This window comes from Macaca thibetana, chromosome 11 (assembly GCF_024542745.1).
Source record: "Macaca thibetana thibetana isolate TM-01 chromosome 11, ASM2454274v1, whole genome shotgun sequence".
Taxonomy (NCBI): Eukaryota; Metazoa; Chordata; class Mammalia; order Primates; family Cercopithecidae; genus Macaca; species Macaca thibetana.
The window spans coordinates 105,493,824-105,516,360 of NC_065588.1; the positions used below are offsets into that span (position 1 = coordinate 105,493,824).

The following is a 22,537-nucleotide window of genomic DNA, read 5'->3' on the forward strand; positions in this document are numbered from 1 at the left end:
TGACTTGAACACTTGAAGGTGGTCACACCTGGTGACCTCTTTTCTACCCAGAACTTTCCAAATGATGATAATGCTGGGCCTCCGCTAGGCCTGGAGAGAGAACTGGGTTTGTGAATAAGATTCTGAATTTATGTAATGAAAGATTGTATTTAAGAGGATCATTTAGATGTCTCCCTTCTGTTGGTGGGTGCTAGTATGATGATTTAGAACCGAAGAGTGGGGGTGTTACCAATTCATTTCAAATTGGTCTAGAACAGGGTGCTGTTCCATAAAGACAGAAATGGTCTCTGTTAGCGCTGCCTAATGCAAGAGCCATCGGCCACATGTAACTACTGAGTGGTTGAACTGAGGCTGGTGCCTGGGGAACTGAATTGTAAATTTGACTGAATTTTCACTAAATAGCCACATGTGGCTAGTGGCTACTGTGCTAGTGCGGTTGGATCTTAAATAATAGATTAAATAATAGATGGTGACCTCATGTAGAAGGAAATAGTAGGTCATGTAAGACTATTGGTAGATTTTCTTCATTACCCTAGATACCTTGTGTTTCCTTTTAAATGTGATAAGCCCAACTTTGTCCCAGGTAACGATCATTTTAAGAAGCTAAAACTGAGCTGTTTTTATTGTGGTATTTTATTACCATTATAGACAATGGTAAAACTCTCCTGGGAAGATGGAAGACAGAACTTGAGTGTCAAACCTATTGCTTCTTTCCAGGAGTTAATTATAGGCATAAAGACTTCCAAGGACACGTTTTCTGGGTTTCAATAGCATAATCATCTCATGTGTTCTCTATTTAGAAAACATTATCTGCTGAAGGATTGTTTCTTCTCCTGCCTAGACAGCCAAAAAGCTTACAGAAACATTTATGGATGTAGTTAGAATAATTTAGTAGCTGTTCACAGAAGCCTCAGGCACCATGAAGAAACCCTAGCTACAGCTTGTCATTGATCCATTCAGTCAATTACCCATTTCTATAGCACTGAATACTGTCACCTTGGCAACTGGTAACTCAAAATGGTACTGTCCTTGACCAAAAATGTATCTGAATGCCCAGAACAAAGTCCTGGTTTTAGTTGCCATTCTTGCATATCTCAAAGTGGTAACTCTAGGAAGCATGATTCATTGGGAGAAAATAATTTAGTTGATGGACAGAGAGGAGTATTCACTATAGGTCCCGCAATGAAAGAACAGATGGGCCTGTCCTCAAGGTCACATGTGCCTTTTGTTTTATTGTCATGGCTTTACAAAATGCATGTAGAAGTAACCGTGCAGATTGACTTATACATAGTTACACTTTTTTGAAAAATATATGAAGCTCTTCCTTCTTATGAATTAATTCCCAGATTCCTTTGGTAAAACATTATTTGGATGGAGTTTACTCCAGATTAAAAAAGAACAAACCGGGCTGGGCATCGTGGCTTGTGCCTATGAATCCTAGCACTTTGGAAGGCCGAAGTGGGACGATCTCTTGAGACTAGAGTTCAAGAGCAGACTGAGCAATATAGTATGACCCTCCTCTCTACAAAAAAATCAAAACGTAGCTGGATGTGGTGGTACATGCCTGTGGTCTCAGCTACTCCAGAGGCTAAGGTGGGAGGATCACTTGAGCTAGGGAGGTCAAGGCTGCAGTGAGCTGTGATCATGCCACGCACTCAGCCTGGGTGACAGTGTGAAAACCTGTCTCAAAAAACAAAACAAACAAACAAAAAAAAACGGGTGCAGTGGCTCATGCCTGTAATCCCAGCACTTTGGGAGGCCAAGGTGGACAGATCCACGAGGTCAGGAGATCGAGAACATCCTGGCTAACACAGTGAAACCCCGTCTCTACTAAAAATACAAAAAAATTAGCCGGGCGTGGTGGGGGGGCACCTGTATTCCCAGCTACTCGGGAGGCTGAGGCAGGAGAACGGTGTGAACCCAGGAGGCAGAGCTTGCAGTGAGCAGGGATTGCGCCACTGCACTCCAGCCTGGCAACGGAGGGAGGCTCCGTCTCAAAAAATAACAACAACAAAAAATGTTAATTGGAAATATTAGAGATGGAGCCATTCAGAAATGACCTCAGAAGGAGCTGAGTTTGATGAACAAAGCAAAATGAAGAGCTGAAGCACTATGAATAACAATGCTGATTTTAGCGAGCATTTGCTTCGTGCCATTGATAGCCATTGTCCACATGGTGGCATATTTAGTTTGTAGGTGATTCATTCAAAAGCTCACTTTATGCAAATCATCTGGGCAGTTGCCTCTTCTCTCCAAGTTAGTTGGGTTGTAGGGAATCCATAAACTCCTGATATGGTTTGGCTGTGTCCCCACCCAAATCTCATCTTGAATTGTAGCTCCCATAATTCCCTTGGGTTGTGGGAGGGACCCAGTGGGAGAGAATTGAATCGTGGGGGCAGTTTCCCCCATACTGTTCTCATGGTAGTGAATAAGTCTCATGAGATCTGATGGTTTTCTCGGGAAAACCCTTTCACTTGGCTGTCATTCTCTTCTCTGCCACCATGTGAGACGTAGCTTTCACCTTCCACTGTGGTTGTAAGGCCTCCCCAGCCATGTGGAACTGTGAGTCCATGGAATCTCTTTCCTTTGTAAATTGCCCAGTCTCAAGTATGTCTTTATTAGCAGCGTGAAAACGAACTAATACAGCTCCCTGTCAGATAATGAGGAAGAGACTCATGGCTTATATCCATGTTCATTCAATGTTTATAGAAGGTGACTTCTACTGTTTCAGGTGAGCACTTTTCCATGGTTCCGATATGTTTTCCTGACTTTATAACACATCAAAGAATCAAAGTGATATAGGTAATTTTAAAAAGATTTTTATTTTAAAATAATGATAGACTCACAAGAAGTAACGAAAATAATACAGAGAGATCTCATATCCCTCAATGGTTACATCTTACATAATTAGAGCACAATATCTAAACCAGGACAAATAATGTTGGTACAATGTGCGTATACAGTTACATGCCATTTTGTTACATCTGTAGATTTGTGGAACAACCGCAATCAGTAGTAATTATTTTTACCCTGAGTGTCTTAAGTGCTAATTAATTAAGCTCATTAAGCCTTGAATAGACTCATTCTCATGTTCCATTCGTAGGCAGGTTCACTAGAAGATGGGTGAAGTGGTGTACAAGTAATATGTTGGGTTCAGCGCATAACTGGGTTAGATAAATTACTTCTTGGATCTTATTTCAGAGACCTTTAGTTTTAATTTTGCAACTGATCTTACTATTGCTGATTTTCACATTAAAGCTTGAATTTAAACCTGGCTGGGATGTTTTTATATTATTACTGTAAAGACTCTTATGCCAGGTAAAAATATGAAAACTTTCCTCCCATCAACCTCCACTATCTTACCTTATCTTTTGACTAACAAAATTAACATTTTTATATCAAAACCGTGTGCAGGGGGAAGCCAAATTACACATTTTCAACACAGACACTTATGACAATATTTTAAGTAACTTCCTAATTAGCCACCTTCTTATTGGTATCTGCTTAAAAGCCATCTAAAAGATTAGACATTGTGTCCAGAACTGGTGCCTTGTTCACTGCTCCTGTAATTGCGTTATATTTCTAAAGAGACTGTAAATTCCTGGGGACCAGGTACCTCCTATAATGCCTGGCACACAGTAGATGCTCAGAAAATATTTGCTGAGTGGTTGTTCAGCATCTGGGTTCACTTGAAAAATAAGAAGAAAGCCCCCATGGCTAGGATGATTGCAATCACATTCATGTCCCTATTAGAGTCACTCAAATTTCCAGTGTGATCATTTCCTTCTTAAGCTGAAAACACAGATTCCGGGGTAAACGTTTCTAATAATAGTTTTGCAGATGCCGCAAAATTATTTCATTTAGTCTCTGCTTGGTAAAAGCACCATCTAGTGTGGAAGATTCCATGGTGGTTGGAGATGCTGCTTCAAATTACTGCATGCTTTTACTCATCACTGTCATATGTAGAAAAGGAAACTCTATTTTCCCTTCCATGTTATTTTCTAGACATTCAGGATTCCATAAGATATGCTTTGCTCTCTTTGCTTCAGAATGTAACTTTTACTAGAGAGTGGGACAAAAGTTTCTCTCAATAAAGTCCAGAAGATGAAGCCTTTTTTCTCTTTTGAGGAATAGATTCGTTGTCATCACATAAGCCTGGCTCTGTTCATAATACCACTTTTATTTTTTCCATAAAAATAGCTTTTTAATTACATAAATGATAAATGATCATTGTAGAAAGGTATAGGAAATTGTAGGAAAATGACAATGATCTGAAATTCTGCCAACCCTGGCTAACCGCGGCACATCGAGGCCCATGCATCTTGCATTTCTTCATGTGCATAAGCATATTCAGCCCTCACCTCTCACCTCCCACTCTCCACCTCCTTCCCCCAGGGTCTTTATGTAATTGTCTTCATGGTCATAGAAACATATGGGGCTATTTGGGTAGCTACCCACATACATATATGAATGTATTTTCATCATTGTTTATTCTACAAAACTAGAATCCTTATTACACACACTTTTGCTACGTCTTGCATGTCTCATTATAGACATCCCTTGGGCCTTTTAGCATAGATCTGACAGATTATTTTTCTCCCTGACACTGTATGATGAAGCATGTTAAAAATACAGAAAAGAAGAAAATGTTCAGAAAACACCCACTACCTAGATTCTACCATTAACCTATTACTTATGCTTATTTTTCATCTATCTATCCCTGTAACCACTAATCTATCTTATTTTGAGGGGATGGATTTCAAAGAAAGTTGCAGACATCAGCATACTTCCCCCTGAATGCTTTGCACACCTGCCATTAGTCAGTGTTCAGTGTTTTTTCTTTCAAGGTAAATAGTATATACAATCTAAAGCACTAGCCTTGGATATATCATTTGGTAAGTTTTGATGAAGGTATATACCTGTGTGACCCAAATCCCTATTGAGACACAGAGCACCACTATTACCCCAAAAGGTATTCTCATGCCCCCACCCAATTTAATACCACTTTTAGTAGAGTCTTTAAGTGGTGACATTTGTTGATGAAAATAATTGTAGTCCTTAATATTAATCCTATAATCAAGGGTACTTGCCCCAAATGCTCATAAACAATATTATTGTGAGGCCGGGCACAGTGGCTCATGCCTGAAATCCCAGCACTTTGGGAGGCCGAGATGGGTGGATCACCTGAGGTCAGGAGTTTGAGACCAACCTGGCCAACATGGTGAAACTCCATCTCTACTAAATACAAAAATTAGCCAGGTATGGTGGTACACACCTGTAATCCCAGCTACTCAGGAGACTGAGGCAGGAGAATTGCCTGAACCTGGGAGGCGGAGGTTGTAGTGAGCCGATATTGCGCCATTGCACTCCAGCCTGGGTGACAGAGCGAGATTCCGTCTCAATAAATAAATAAATAAATAAATTTTAAAAATATTGTGGTTTCAAGCCTGTAATCCCAGCACTTTGGGAGGCTGAGACGGGTGGATCACGAGGTCAGGAGATCGAGACCATCCTGGCTAACACGGTGAAACCCCGTCTCTACTAAAAAATACAAAAAACTAGCCAGGCGAGGTGGTGGGCGCCTGTAGTCCCAGCTACTCGGGAGGCTGAGGCAGGAGAATGGCGAAAACCCGGGAGGCGGAGCTTACAGTGAGCTGAGATCACGCCACTGCACTCCAGCCTGGGCGACAGAGCGAGACTCTGTCTCAAAAAAAAAAAAAAAAAAAAGTGGTTATAGAACTTATCGGGAAATAAACTGTTGCTTGAATTTTGATTCCTAAACTTGTAATTCTAGATGTTTCAAATCTAAATGATGTGATATTTGAAATACATTTAGGTGTGTCGTTCTTAATTTATGAAGATGAATCAAGTTATTTAAAAAATGATCTAAAACCATATATAAAATGTTTTCCCAGTATTATTTATACACACACACACATGCATGGAGTGGGGAGAACCAGAAGGAAAATTCCACAATAAGCAGTCTTGCTTTGTCACCCAGGCTGGAGTGCAGTGGCGTGATCTCAACTCACTGCAACCTCTGCCTCCCAGGTTCAAGTGATTCTCCTGCCTCAGCCTCCTGAGTAGCTGGGATTACAGGTACCCACCACCACACTTGGCTAATTTTTTTATTTTTAGTAGAGACGGGGTTTCGCCATGTTGGCCAGGCTGGTCTCTCAAACTCCTGACCTCAGGTGATCTGCCCACCTCAGCCCCCAAAGTACTAGGATTCAGGCGTTAGCCACCGCACCTGACCACCAGTGGTAATTTCTGAGCAGTGGGATTATGGATGATTTTTATTCTCTTTGTTGCATTTTTTTCAGAATGTCTAAAATAAAGGTGTAATTCTTTTGTAATTAAAAAAATCCCATTTTAAAGAACTTTAGGGGCTTTTAATAGCTGTTTATTTAATAAGTATATTTTTCATCCCCATCTGTCTTATCACAAATCATTCAGTGCAATAGCAAAATTCAGAAAAGTAAAATTGTAAGAATTTTACACATTTGTCTTTATTTCTTACATATTTGTTACACAAGGGGTGACTGTATATGCTCTTTCTTCGTCTTTTATTCTCTGTCTCCTCCCTTGCCATAATAAGCTATAAAAATCCCAGCCTGAAGCCGGGCACGGTGGCTTAAGCCTGTAATCCCAGCAGTTTGGGAGGCTGAGGCAGGTGGATCATGAAGTCAGGAGATCGAGACCATCCTGGCTAACACAGTGAAATCTCTTGTCTCTACAAAAAAAAAAAAAAAAAAAAAAAAAATTAGCCAGGCGTGGTGGCGGGCGCCTGTAGTCCCAGCTATTCAGGAGTCTGAGGCAGGAGAATCACTTTAACCCGGGAGGTGAAGGTTGCAGTGAGCTGAGATCGCGCCACTGCACTCCAGCCTCGGTGACAGAGTAAGACTCTGTCTCAAAAGAAAAGAAAAGAAAGAAATCCCAGCCCGCAATTCCCAGGTTACCACACGCCCAGGATAAGTGCCCAAGATGTCTGCCCTTTAGGGAATGAATGCTTCCAGTAAGCATAGCCAGTTTCTGGCTAAAGAGCTTGTATATTTTGCTTTTTATTTAAAAATTGGGACAGAAAAAGATGTGTTTCTTCAAGAAGAGGGATCTTAGGAATTAGCAGTATCTTTTTGGTTTTGGTGTCTGTCTAGCCTTTACTTTTACAGATTTGAGATTAGACCTTTTTGGCGCAACTCTCCAGAAGGAAGGGAAGAGAATAGGGGACCTGTCCTCCTTGGCAAGTTTAGTATTACAAAAGAGAAATAGCCTGACTTGCATTTGATGTGGAGGAAAAGGGGTTGGAAAAATTCTAATAAGGTCTAGTTGTGGGAAAAGAAGGAAAAGCTGGCCTTGCCATCTGCACAGTCAATAGGCCCTGAGTCCCTGGTAGCCAGAGCTGGCAGAAGTCTATCCTGGTGGTTTTGGTTCCTTCCTCCCTCCTCTGTGAGCCCCCTTTTCCACCGCACAGTGTTTGGTGGAGTTTTCTGTCTCTGGTGGTCTTCAACTTCAATACGAATGTTTCTGTATTCACACGACTTCAGGGGAATAGCAATTCCCCTTACATTCAATCTTCCTTAACTTAATCTTTAAATTTTCCCTAGATCACTGGGGAAATGTATGACTGGGTCATATTCACACCTATGTAATTTAAACAGCAAAGTGCCCCTGAATCACCTGGGGGGACTTGTTAAAATGCAGATTCTGACTCAAGCAGGACCTATGGATGCTTGAACTGCATCCATGGACCACAATTTAAGGGCTTATAGGTATGGGCCTGGGATACCCTTACAGAAATGATCTACGATGCCTGTCAAGCGTGCAGCTTCCTGGGCCCTCTCGTGGGTTTTCTAGATCCACCAGGATGCTAAAGTTTGCGTCCTGCATGTAAAATTCCTGCATGCTGAGGTTTGAGAACCACAGCCTTAGGTTTTTGTTTTTTTGTTTTGTTTTTGTTTTTGTTTTTTGGGGATTTTTTGTGACGAAGTCTCACTCTGTCACCCAGGCTGGAGTGGGTGGCCTGATCTCGGCTCACTGCAACCTCTGCCTCCCTAGTTCAAGTGATTCTCCTGACTCAGCCTCCCAAGTAGCTGGGATTACAGGCATGTGCTGCCACACCCAGCTATTTTTTTTTTTTTTTTTTTTTTTTTTTGTATTTTTAGTAGAGATAGGGTTTCATCATGTTGGCCAGGCTGATCTTAAACTCCTGACCTCAAGTGATCTGCCCGCCTCAGCCTCCCAAAGTGCTGGGATTACAGGCTTGAGCCACCACACCTGGCCACAGCCTTAGCTTTAAGTGGTTTCTAAATGTGCGTCAAGTCACAACCACTTTTAACCAAGTATTATTTAAACACCCCTTTTTGGGTGATGAATAATTTAAAAGCCATGTTGAAAGCTGTCTACTGTGTGAAGTCTACTAATTTTCTTATTAACCCAAGGGACTCAGACTGAGATGAAAAAAAAAAAAAAAAACCCTGAAAAAAATTTGCATTTGATGGTCCAAACAGGTTTTAACATAATCCATTGTCAATATCCAATATCTACTGAGTGTTTGCAAGGCTCCCAGACCATGAAATATCTATCTTTTGTTCCAGGGAAAGATAGCTGCAGACACCAGGAGGATTCTCCTTAAGGCAAGAAAAGCCCCCTTTTGAAAAATTTTTGTTTGTTTGTTTTACAAGATCAGCTACAAACTCTTTTAGGTAAACAACTTCAAAGAACTTCATGGGCTCTGGGAAGGCTTAAATGTGATCAGAATATATATCCTGTGTTTAAAACTGCTATAAACTTCCAACAATCTTTTTTTTCTAACATTTATCAGTAGGAAGTAGTGCAAGAAGACTAGGCTTTGCATTTAATGTTTTTTAACCCTCTATTTATGCTGAAAAAGATGGTCATGTAATGGCATGTGTTTTTTTTTTCCCCCCTCCACTTATAACTCCCATGGGCCAATTAAGACTATGAACTGCTCTCATTTTTACTAGGAGACTATTTAATCCCTAAGGTAATTTAGAAGCACTATTCTGTTTGCTGATATTCATAATTATACGCATTCAGTGGTGATTAAGAGGCTGCAGCTGGATAATAAAACACCAACAGTCTCCTTGTTGTTACATAAAAAGATAATCCTTCATTTCAACTGTACAGCTGTCAGTGTTGGGTAAATCAAACACATAAAAACTTGCAATATTATCTTTCTCAGATTTGATCCTTGTAAATTCCATAGCTAAGACCCCTTGAATCAAAGCATCAGACCATGCTTCTTTCTTGATGTGTGTTTGGTTTACATTTTTAGCTGCCACTGAGTATTATTCCAAACTGGGGACAGCACCTTCTGAGGGGATTCCTAGAGAGCAGTCCTCTCCGTCTGGTCATTGAACAAAAATGCATTCAGTTATATGAGGAAACTACTGCCTGCTCTTTGCAGCATTAATTTCTGGTTTGTGTTTGGTGAGCCAGGAAGCAATCATGGGTCTGGAAAGGTGACGTCTCAACTCGGGTTCTAAATAACATTCTTTTTCAACACTGTTAGGTGCTGTGAACACAGAGCTGCTGGGAATAAAAAAGGTCCTAATTTAGAAGTATCCCAACTCCACGCTTGAGGGATATATTACAAACCATTAAACATTGATTGGAAAAGGGTTATATTTGAAATTCCACTTTGCTTCTCTTGGTGTGTGCAATTTTAAAATACCATTGATTCAGGAAATGGTAAGGAAAGAATGCTGTGTGCTAAACAAGACATTGAACAGGGCTGGCATACTTTTTCTGTAAAGGGCCAGATAGTAAGTATCTTAGGCTCACCTCTTTGTAGCATAAAAGCAGCCACAGGCAAACATAAATGTGTCTGTGTTCCAATAAAACTTTATTTATGGATACTGAAATTTGAATTTCATATAATTTTCTCATGCCATGAAATACTATTCTCTTGATTTTTTTTCCTCCCAACCATTTAAAAATGTAAAAGCCATTCTTAGCTCAAGGGTCATTCTAAAACGGGCAGTGGGCTGGACTGGGTCCATAGGCCGTCATTTGCTGATTTTTCATGCAGAGCATCAAAACTGTTTTTGCTTTTTGAATTTCCTTGACCAATCACTGAGTTTCTACAATTGGCATCATTATGAATATTGCTTTCTACTTAAGCATCCACTGATATCTAGTATGTTCTTAGGTTTGGCTCAATGACCAGAGGCAGTTTTCAATAACACATCATGACAATTACCAGAAGCAAATGTAATGTGCAAATATCAGGATTGCTGTCATAAGAAAAATAACAATACAGTGACACAAGTCATTTTTTTAGAAATGTAAAAAGATTTACAAGACTGTAAACCTGAAGTCCTGGTTGCTTTTTAAGCTTTAGACATGAGGCAACCACAGGATTCTGTGTTGGGGAGAAGTAGAAACAATAATCTCCCCTTTTTGATGGTATAATCAAGTTGATCTCTTTTGGTTTTGCTATTTCCCTGCTGTCTCCACAAGGCTAACTCATTTTCAAGGCTAACTAAAACAGGCTTCTCACCTACTTGGCTTCCCCAGCTGTCATTTTATAAAGAGTAAGTTGAAAAGGAAAGTGTGGGCTTCGTCTCCAGGACTGTTGTCCTAATTATTTTGTTTGAGGGAAAATACAACAGAATTTTGTCATGCAATGTTTTTGAAAGGCTTTTTATGAAAGCCAGTTCCTATTCTGACTCACTGGTTTCCTCTCAGTGCGTTCTGCGAGCCTCACGAGATAGTGTGTACTCTGCAGTATGCAGAGTAAAAGCGATACCATGGGCGTTTTAGGTCTGTACATATTCCTGTATAGTTAGTTCCATCAGATAATCTGGCGACGCTTTACGATTTTTTTTTCCTCCACCACTTCTGGGGGAAGGATCCTGTGGTGTTTAAAAAAAAAAAAAAATGGCTCTAAAATAAATATTTCCCAACCTTTCCAATAGGGTTTTGGGCCTTCGGGTATGAGTTTTTAGTAAAATTTTTAAACACAGGCATTCAAGGAATATACACCCAGCCGCCCATTGGGAGTTGACATGTGGTCCCTCGCTAATGTATAGCAAGTGTTTCAAACTGTTGTTAGCAAAGATGGTTTTCGGTGTCTGTGCCCGGGAGATGGCCTTCCGCTACGGGAGGGCAGGAGGTGGCCGGGGATCTGTCCCCGCTCACTAACCTAACCATGGTTCGGATTTCTGGCCTAAACCCAGACATTTGAGCGCCTCATAGCTCATGGGGAACCTGACAGGCAATTGTATTATGAAAGCTGACATGCTGAATGGACCCTTCTTAACGATATTCTTTACCTGTCTCTTTGTGTTAAAGTGGGAACAAGCAAAGTAGCAGAGGAGAGAGTCGACCGAGGCGGGAGGGAGGTGGCAGGTGGAATGAAATATCGGGCAGTTTCATGTGCGGAGCTGATGTCGCCGGCATAACAAGAAAGGGTTGCACAGAACAAATCTCTATTGTTCCCTGTCATCTTTAAATGAGTGTCAAAGTAGGCAGGGGGGCTTTGACCGTTAACCGCACAATTTAGCCTGCCTGTTGTGTCCCGCGGGCCCCACCTCCTTGGAGTTTCTCAGATTAGAAAAGAAGGCCCCAGCCCCTTATAAATGGGCCATCTCTTGTTCTTTGTGTCCGGACTGCCTAGTGTGAAATCCACAGTGACGTTAAATGTTTTCTAATGAATAATTACTGAAAGGAAATGGAGGGCTATATGTGTAATGGATTGTAGCGCATTAAAATGTTTTATTTTGCGCACAAAAATGTTGTCCTTCACAAGCACCATGATTGTTGCGAAAAGGCCTTTGTGCAGACCTGTTTCAATGGATTATCTGCAAGCGTTTCCATCCCAAATGGGAATCAAAGGGCGTCTTTGGCAAACTAATGTTTTTCAAGATGGCAGCCATGAAACGCAGTTAGTATTTAAAGTTGCAGGGTTTAAAGGAATGTTTGAACTCGGGAGATTTTCTCACTTACTTTCCCCCCTTTTGATTTGGGAAAGTGAAGCGACTCCCCCCGACCTCTGTCCTGTTCCAGCGGCCGGACGGTCAGCCCTTTACAAGATTCTTGGAGCCTATTTCTTAGGAACAAGCTAGAGGTCCCAGGAATGGGGAGCTGGCACTTTCTCTTGGCTACCCTTTTTTTTTTTTTTTCTTTCTTTTTTTTTTTTTTTCCTTCTTTCTTTCTTTCTTTTTTTTTTTTTTTTTTTTAATTTCTTGGATGTATGTGGATAAATATGAGTACTGCAGGGAATTTCAAATGTCACCTCGTTGTGAACTTATTCAGATTTTCCCAGTGGGTTTTACTGGGGAAAGTACTGGGATTTGGGTGGCTATTCATTGTCTCTCTAAATACTGAGACCCTTGAGTTCGTGTACCAGCTCTAATCGGTTTATGACAAAATTAATGGGAGTTTCTGGTGCCTCATGAATCAATGTGAACTTCAGAGTTTCAATGACGTTTTGTTGCCAATTAGGCGACCACCATAGCCAGGGTCTAGCCTGCCCCCATCTCTCTTCTCTGTCTCTCTCTCTCTCTCTCTTTCTTCACTAATAATAATGAGGACTGAAAACAAGAATAGCTGTGGTTTTCGGATAACTGCAGGCTAAACATTTTGTGAAGCACATAGTTTTCTAACTTCTCACCATCTGCCTTCATGAGGGGAGAGAGTAGGTGTGTTTATTCCATGGAAAATATTTCCTTGGTCCTCATGGCAGATGTGTGAACTGGAGTCAAAAGAATCTATAGTCTTGCTCTTTCTCCATGAGAACAATCATACTGAACTCCATAAAGAAAAAAACAAATAAGCATTTCTCAACTGTGAATTAGAGAGGTTAACAGAAATAGATCTTGTTTGCAAGACTGTGCCTGAAATCTTGGTTGGTTTTTACATTTTAGGCATGAGACAACCACAGGATTCTATGTTAGGGGAGAAATAGAAACAATTATCTACACCATTGGAAAGTATAATGGAGTACTGATAGAGTCTCCTTCCCAACCTAGGAACAAAACTCATGTCTATCAAGTTGTTTTCTTTTCCTTTTGCTATTTCCCTGCTGTCTCCACAAGTCTAATTTTCTAGATAAAATAAGACTTCTCACCTACTTGGTTTCCCCAGCTGTAATTTTATAAAGAATAAGTTAAAAATCAAAGTGTGGCCTTTCTCTGACTATTGGAACTGTTGTCCCAATTCTTTTCTTCAAAGGAAAATACAACAGAATTTTGCCATGTAGTGTTTTTAAAGGCTTATTATTGTAGGACATAACCCATACACTGAAAAGTGCATAAAATAAATGTGTAACTTAATAAATTATTATAAAGCATACACCCATGTGGTAACCATCCAGGTAAAGACTAGCACCCCAGAAGCCCCTTGTGGTACCTCCTTCATTTAACTCCCTTCATACCCACTAAAGATAACCACTATTTGGATTTTCATGACTCATTTTTGAGTCATTTGCTGAGGATTTACCCTAAAAAAAGGCCTGAAAAAATCAAACTAGTTTCACAAAGTGAAAGCATCTAGATGATTCTAACTGGCATAGAGATGAGCATAGTTATGTCTTAATACGTATCACAAAAACTAGCAGGCCAGGTGCAGTAGCTCATGCCCATAATCCCAGCACTTTGGGAGGCCGAGGCAGGCAGATCAACTTGAGCTTAGGAGTCCATGCCCAGCTTGGGCAACATGGTGAAACCCTGTCTCTATGAAAAATTTTTAAAAATTAGCCAGGTGAGGTGGGACATGCCTGCATGGTCCCAGCTACTCGGAGGCTGAGGCAGGAGGATCACTTGAGCCCAGGAGGTCGAGGGTGCAGTGAGCTGTGATTGTGCCACTGCACTCCAGCAGCCTGGGTGACAGAGCAAGACCTTGTCTCACCAAAAAAAAAAAAAAGAGAGAGAGAAGAACTAACCAGCAAACCCAATGCTTTGCTCTATAGACACTATTACATAGAACAAGATGAAGGGAGACGCTGTTGTTGTTAATCTTGCATCAGTGCAAAGAAAACAATTGAGTCAATAACAGAAAAGGTGAGATTTGGACAGAGCAAAAATCACAAGTGAATCTCGCAGCCATGGGGGTCATTAATAATTGTCTTTCGATTGGGGCAGCTTGCCTTCTGTTTAAGTTTGGAAAAAGAAAGCAGATAGCCAATATCATTTATTGCTCAGCCACCCAAAGGTTTAGTAATTCTGTCAGCAAAAATGAGAGCTCTTCCTTATAAACCAGAAGTCACCAAACAATTGTGAGTGACATCAACATGTGCTGTATGTCCTTGATTATTTTGTTGGGAGAAGGCAGGACTCCGTTGACTGTGAGATGTATTGAAAGGACATCTTCCTGTATTCAGCCTTCTAATTTTGATTTGAATTCTGGTTTGAGCCAAAAGATAATCTTGTTTCTTCTGCATTTAAATTTTATTATTGAAGATTATGTCACTCACTACGTTTTGTTGTATAGGGGAGAAAAGGCACTATCTTTTTGAACTTTGCAGGTTCATCGCTGAGACACCAATTACAAAAGACAGATTAACAAGAGAAAAGTATATAATTGTATTGAATTTGTTTAACACATTACAGGAGCCTTCAGAAATGAAGAAAAGTGTATATTTATGCTTAGGTTTGATGAAGAGGGGACAGTCATGTAGAAGTAGGACTGGACAAAAGAGGATGGGTTTGATCTAATGATAATAAACTGGGGTGAACTTAGCAAGGCCTGTTTATCTACATTCTTCTTGGTATTTCTGTGTCTTCACAGATGAGGACATTCCTTTCTTCTATGTATAGTAAAGACTCCTCTGGAATGAGGGTCTTAATCACCTACTTTTTAGGGCAAAGTCACCCAGTTTCTATGGCCTGCTTTGGCTCCTCTTTCAAGTGCCAAGGTGCCATATTTTGGCATAGCATATCTTGAAGTCCATCAGTTCCATTGGTCAAGAGCAACAGAAACAACCTAACTTATGCCAAGAAGGAATAAATTGTTTTCTTTTGGCCTTAGATGCAGAGAGTGAAGTTGGAGAGTCCCTCATTCACAGCACACAGCCATTTTGCTCTTTCCAAAGCCTCTCTCCCAATGTCTTTTCCTTCTTTCATCTCCCTCATAGTTATCTCTGCCATTAGGGACGCTTTTCCTCACCAGCACATTTGATATGCATCCTTTAATATGCCCATATCGGCATGCAGCATGTTGCTTTGTTTGGCACAAAAGAATTACATGCTAGTTAAATGGTAAATTGTTTCTTTTTTCTTCATAATACATTTAATATCTTTCCTAGATGTTGTGAGTACATTTCGTTTGTTGCCCCTGACCAAGGGAGAGTATTCCCTAGGGTGCTTCTCCCACTTACCTGGTCCCAGTGGTAGATATCTTCTTCTTCATGCCCCTGAAATACAGACCTAAGTTACCAAAGAGAGGAATCCAGAAGTCTGAGCTGTGTCTTCCACCTTACTCTTGGCTACAGAGGAGGGAGCGTCTTGCTGGCCAGTGCACCTGCGAGAAGATGCACCTCTGGGAGAAGTCAGAGGAGGAGGCATAGATGCTGGCGGAGGAAAAGCAGACATGTTTCCTCCGAAAAAGAAAGAAAATACTCTTGGACCCAGTGTCAGACAAGTCAGCGGGGAAAACAGACAGACATCAGAAGTGGGTCGGGCTGGGAACAGGGGCTCAAGCCTGTAATCCCAGCACTTTGGGAGGCTGAGGTGAATGGATCACTTGAGGTCTGGAGTTTGAGACCAGCTTTGCCAACATGGTGAAACCCCATCTCTACCAAAAAATATAAAAATAAAAATAAATTAGCCAGGAAGTCTGAGGCAGGAGAATTGTTTGAACCTGGGAGGCAGAGGTTGCAGTGAGCCACGATCACGCCACTGCACTCCAGACTGGGCAACAGAGAGACACCAGATCTTAAAAAAATAAAAGAAGAAGAGGTGGGAACAGCATGGGCAATCTAGTACCTGTACTTCCTGCCTCATGTAACTGTCCAGTCCAGTCTGTGTGGATAAGCATATAAGCATACACATACATATTTAATAATCCTAGTGTCCATATACATTGTATTCTGCTCTTCTTTCTGAACAGGGTCTCACTTTGTTTGCCCAGGCCTGGAGTGTGGTGGTGTGAACACTGTTCACTGCAGCCTTGACCTCCTGGACTCTATCCTCCCACCTCAGGTCCCCAAGTACCTGGGACTACTGGGCATGCACCACTATGCCAGGCTAATTTTTGTATTTTTTGTAGAAATGGGGTTTCTCTTGCCTAGGCTGGGCTTGAACTCCTGAGTTCAAGCAATCCACCTGCCTCAACCTCCCACGTTCTTTTTTAAAAGGCAGAAAATATTGGTTACATAATGTTCGTTGGCATTACTATTATGTCTTATTGTAAATTTAATGTAAATCACCATTTTAGATAACACCATAGAAACACACATAATTTTTGTAATTGCTTAAACTATTTCCCTCGTCATAGTCCTAAGGAATAGCAATACATTTTTTTTCCATATGATAATGTTACCTTTCAAAGGGATAATCAAAATTTACAATGCTACCTCCAGTGTGTTTGGGTTATAATTTCACCTCATCCTTGTCAGTATTAATTAATACACGAGTATTATTCTTTCCCTTACTTGTCAACTTGGTACTGCTGATTTAATTTGCATACATTTGATTATTACTGATGTTGAGCATCAAAAGGCAATCTTCAGGCAGGGTGTGGTGGTTCACAACTATAATCCCAGTGCTTTGGGAGGCTGAGGCGGGAGGATCGCTTGAGGCTAGGAATTCAAGACTAGCCTGGGCACCATAGGAAGACAATGTCTCTACAAAAAATTAAAAACAAGGCTTAGCTTGACGTGGTTATGTGTACTTGTAGTCCCAGCTACCTGAGAGGCTGATGCAGGAAGATCACTTGAATCCCAGAGTTCAAGACTGCAGCGAGCTATGATTGTGCCACTACACTCCAGCCTAGGCAACAGAGCAAGACTCTGTCTCTTAAAATAAATAAATAAATAAATAAACAAGATAATCTTTGAACAGGAACCGGCAACTGAACTAACAGTAACATAGCTCAGCATGGGCCAATTCCAGTTCTGTCATGAAACTGAGACTACTTCCCAGGCAGATGGCTGTATCTAGGCAAAACTGAAGTAGATCAAGCATCTATTTAGAATTATGGCTTTGGGGCTGTCTTCTCAGTCTCTTTCTTCTGGTACTTTTCCCCTCCCTCTGATACTTGGAGCCTCAGTGGAGGTGGTGAGCTTGGTTGGAGGCTGGTTGGGAGCACAGGCTCTGGAGTTCGGCTGTTGATTTTGAATGCTGCCTTTCTTGCTTACCATCTGTGGGTCTTAGATAGTTAAGCCTTAGTTTGCTCTTTTGACAAATCGAGATGATAACACCTATTTCACGGGGGGGTTGTGAGGATTAAATAAGATGATGAGGTGATCAACGTGAGACCATGGTCTGAGCCGGCATGCAGGCTGCATGATGGAACAGGAGGCCTAGAAGCTTCTGTGAGCTCCTACCATTTAGATCAGGGGTACTCAACCCCCAGGCAGTGGACTGGTACCAGTCCAAGGCCTGTTAGTAACCACACAGCAGGAGATGAGCGGTGGGCGAGCTGACATTAATGCCGACGCTCCACCTCCTGTTAGATCCGTGGCAGCATTAGACCCTCATAGGAGTGTGAAGCCTGTTGTGAACTGCACATGTGAAGGATCTAGGTTGAACGCTCCTTATGAGGATCTAACACCTGGTGATCTCAGGTAGAACAGCAGTTTCATCCTGAAACCCTTCCCTCCCTATTTTCCCATCCATGGAAAAATTGTCTTCCATGAAACCAGTCCCTGGTGACAAAAAGGTTGGGGACCACTGACCTAGACCACCCAGATGTGCATTCTTCAGAACTTCTTACACTTTTTCTTTCCAATCATTTCTTTTTGCAAAATGTCCCAAACCAGTGTTCCGTCAACTTTAATCTGTGTACCAATGTCCCGTTAACTTCAACCTAAGTCCTGTCGACTTCAATCTGTGTACCAACGGCCCATCAGCTTTAAGTGCCTGAAGTAAAGGGATCCAGCGGCGAATGGTTAGCCAGTGCTATAGTTTATTCAAGATGGGGGCAGGCTTGGAGAAGTCAGGGGCCTCTCAGTACCCCTCAAGGCTAACCACGTAAGAATCCTTGAAACAAATGTAGAGCTGGCTTAAGACCGTATAGCTGTGGGGTTTGTTTCATGGTTTAAGAGGACAAGAAACCGTACTCAGGTGCCTCCTTCTGAACTTCCAGAACGATCTCCTTGCCAAAGAATGGGAAGCTCCCTGTGCTAAACTAATCAGTGACTCTCCCTCAGATGCAGAAAAATTTCATTATAAATGCAAAGCAACAAAGTGAAAAATAAAATTGAGCAGTGAACAGATGTAGACAAAACATTTGCATTTTGATATATAAAAGGCCAAACTGGGCCAGGCGCAGTGGCTCAAGCCCGTAATCCCAGCACTTTGGGAGGCCAAGACGGGCGGATCACGAGGTCAGGAGATCCAGACCATCCTGGCTAACCTGGTGAAACTCCGTCTCTACTAAAAAATACAAAAAACTAGCTGGGCGAGGTGGCGGGCGCCGGTAGTCCCAGCTACTCGGGAGGCTGAGGCAGGAGAATGGCATAAACCTGGGAGGCGGAGCTTGCAGTGAGCTGAGATCCAGCCACTGCATTCCAGCCTGGGCGACAGAGCGAGACTCTGTCTCAAAAAAAAAAAGGCCAAACTGAGTAGAGGCAAGAAGGATGAGCATGAAGCCTGATGGACGGGGATTGAATCTTAGCTCTGCCGCTTACCATCTATAGAAATGTTGTTACTTATTATTACAGATTGAACTTCCCAGATCCAAAAATCCAAAATGCCCACAAATCTGAAGCTTTACGAGTGCCCACTTGATGCTCAAAGGAAACGGTCATCGGAGAATTTTGGATTTCAGATTTTCAGATGTGAGATGCTCAACCAGCAAGTGTAATCCAAATATTCCAAAATCAGAAAAAGTTCAAAATCACATATATTTCTGGTCCCAAGCACTTCAGATAAGGGATGCTCAACCTGTACATTAATTGTTATTTTATTATCTGCTACCTCTAGGGGAGGAAAAACTCATTTTTACGTAGTTACCTTCATCAGATATTTCTCTGCAGGAAAAGTTTCATAAGCAAAGTCAAAAGACAAATGGGAAAATGGGGGAAAATATTCATAGTGCATAGGAAAAGGTTAGTTTCCTAACTTTACAAAGAGACTGTTCAAATAAAAGACAAAAATAAGTTCTCATTAGACCCTTAGGAAGGATATGAGTAGGTGGATCATAGAAAAATAGATACAAAGCCCATTATCTATACAAAAATATGTTCTCTCCTGCTTGCAATTCAGGGAATGCTTCCATCTCCAGCTATGTTGCTGGAGAAAATTTTTAAACAGATCCATAACACAAGTACTAAAGAGATTTGGGGGGAAACTGCATTTTCATACCCAGTATGTGGAAGGGGAAGTTACAGCAATCTTTTTTAATTTAATGTTATTTATTTTTTAATGTTTATTTGTTTGTTTGTTTATTTATTTATTTTGAGATGGAGTCTTGCTCTGTCTCCCAGGCTGGAGTGCAGTGGCACGATCTCGGCTCACTGCAAGCTCCGCCTCCCGGGTTCCCGCCATTCTCCTGCGTCAGCCTCCCAAGTAGCTGGGACTACAGACGCCCGCCACCACGCCTGGCTTATTTTCTGTATTTTTAGTAGAGACGGGGTTTCACTGTGTTAGCCAAGATGGTCTCGATCTCCTGACCTCGTGATCTGCCCGCCTCAGCCTCCCAAGGTGCTGGGATTACAGGCATGAGCTACTGTGCCTGGCCTATTTTTAAATTATTTTTTAAAGACAAGGTCTCGCTCTGTCACCCAGGCTGGAGTGCAGCGGCACAATCTTGACTCACTGCAACCTCAAACTCCTGGGCTCATATGATGCTCCCGCTTCAGCCTCCTGAGTCGCTGGGACTACAGGTGTTGTACCACCACTCACGGCCAGCAGCAATCTTTTTGATGAATATTTGCTAAGTAAGCTCTCCAAATTGTCTTGACCTTGCAATTCCTCCTTTGCAAGTATCTCCTACTGGTTCTCTCTAATAAGAGGTCAAATTATAAGCAGGAAGATGCCCGTTACAAGATGGTTTGTGACATGCAAAACTCAAAACAAATTAAAGTTTGTTTATAGGACTGTCCGCTCCTCAAGGACAGGGATATCTTTCTGGCTTGTTCTCTGACATATCCCAAGCAAGTGCCTAAAGCAGGGCTTGAGATATAAAAAAAGCTCAATAGACGTTTGGCAAATAATTGAAGGTAATAAACAATGGTACAATGTACAGTCATTAAAAAGAATAAGGTAGGCTGGGCACGATGGCTCATGCCTGTAATCTCAGCACTTTGGGAGGCTGAGGCAGGCAGATCACCGAGGTCAGGAGTTTGAGACCATCCCGGGCAACATGGCGAAACCCCACCTCTACTAAAAATACAAAAATTAGCCAGGTGCAGTGGCACACACTGTAATCTCAGCTACTCAGGAGGCTGAGGCAGGAGAATTGCTTGAACCTGAGAGGTAGAGGTTGCAGTGAGCCGAGATCAGCCTGGGCAACAAAGCAAGACTCCATCTAAAATAATAATAATAATAATAATAATAATAATAATGAGAGGCCTTGCTGATAGGAAAAGATGTTAAGGATATATTGGGGTTTTTCCAACTTTATTTTAGATTCGGGGGGTACACGTGCAGATTTGTTACCTGGGTTTATTGTGTGATGCACAGTACCCAGTAGTTAGTTTTTCAACCCTTTCCCTCTCTCTCCCTTCCCCCTCCAGTGGTCCCAGTTTGTGTTGTTGCCATCTTCATGTCCATAAGACATGAAGCTCCCACTTGTAAGTGAGAACATGCCATATTTGGTTTTCTGTTCCTGCATTAATTCACTTAGGATAATGGCTGGTAGCTGCATCCATATTGCTGCAAAGGACATGTTTTTTTTTTTGGTTTTTGTTTTTTTTTTTGAGACTGAGTTTCACTCTTGTCACCCAGGCTAGAATGTAGTGGTGTGATCTCGGCTCACTGCAAACTCTGCCTCCTAGGTTCAAGCAATTCTCCTACCTTAGCCTCCCCAGTAGCTGGGATTACAGGTATATGTCACCACGCCCGGCTAATTTTTGTATTTTTGCTAGAAACAGGGTTTCACCATGTTGGCCAGGTTAGTCTCGATCTCCTGACCTCAGGTGATCCACCCGCCTCAGCCTCCCAAAGTGCTGGGATTACAGGCGTGAGCCACCGTACCCGGTTCATTCTTTTTTATGGCTGCACAGTATTCCATGGTGAATATGTACCAAATTTTCTCTATCCAAGAGAATATATTGTTAAGGAAGAAAAAAGCAAAATGCAGTATGCTGCATCTTATGTGATTCTGTCTGGGTAAATACAAAAACCAAATGATATTGAGGCATAGATTTTCAGGGAGGATGCACAATGAAGAGTGGTAAACCTCTGGGGAGAGACTGAGGTTCAAAGAGATGAGAGTGGCTTTTGCTTTTCAGACTGTTTGACGCTTAAAAACTGGATGAGTATTAATGATAATATTTTAAAATCTGTCTCACACACACACACATACACCCATATACATGCATGTACATGTGTGCCATGTTTCAAGACATATGGCCAGATCTCATGGGAACCAAGAAGTTACCAGGCTGTTAGAGTCTGTGTCTGTCTGTCTTTCTATCTCTGGGATTGCAAATTGATGTCTTTGCCTATGCATTGGCCAGTATGGTCAGCAGCATAGGTCGTCATAACCTTGTAATTCACTTCTCCATGACAAAATGAATTAAGCCTCATAGGCTCCCCTGTATTCGTCCATTTTCATGCTGCTGATAAAGACATACCTCAGACGGGGTAATTTATAAAGAAAAAGAGGTTTAATCGACTCACAGTTCCGCATGGCTGGGGAGGCCTCACAATCATGGCAGAAGGCGAAAGGCACATCTTACATGGCAGCAGACAAGAGAGAACTTGTGCAGGGAAACTCCCCTTTATAAAACTACCAGATCTTGTGAGACTTGTTTGCTATCATAAGAACAGCACAGGAAAGACCTGCCCCCATGATTCAATAACCTCCCACCAGGTCCCTCCCATGACACATGGGAATTGTGGGAGCTACAATTCAAGGTGAGATTTGGGTGGGGACACAGCCAAACCATATCACTCCCTAACCCAGATGCCCTGACCAGTTTCTGTCTTTCCAGTGTAGGTCTATTTCCCTCCCCAGCTGAAGCCAGGATAGTGCCGTACTCTTGTCTATATGTGACCAGCTCAACTCACCCCTTCCACAGGACTGAGGAGGGGAAGGATTCTCTTGGAAGAGGATGTAGATGGGAAGGTAGTTCCTGGCACTTCTACCATGCCAACATTCAAAGAAGGCAGTGACATTGGTCAAAGTCACATGCCTACCCAGCAGTGGGACGAGGCCGAAATTCTGATCCCTTCCGCAGCCTCCC

At 41.9% G+C, this 22,537-nt stretch overlaps 1 protein-coding gene across 1 annotated transcript in view; it reads left to right on the forward strand.

Annotated features, from left to right (window-relative positions):
- MYO1H (myosin IH) overlaps positions 1-22,537 on the forward strand; it is a 100,246-nt gene that overhangs the window by 94 nt on the left and 77,615 nt on the right. The gene's annotated exons all lie outside the window — the stretch shown is intronic.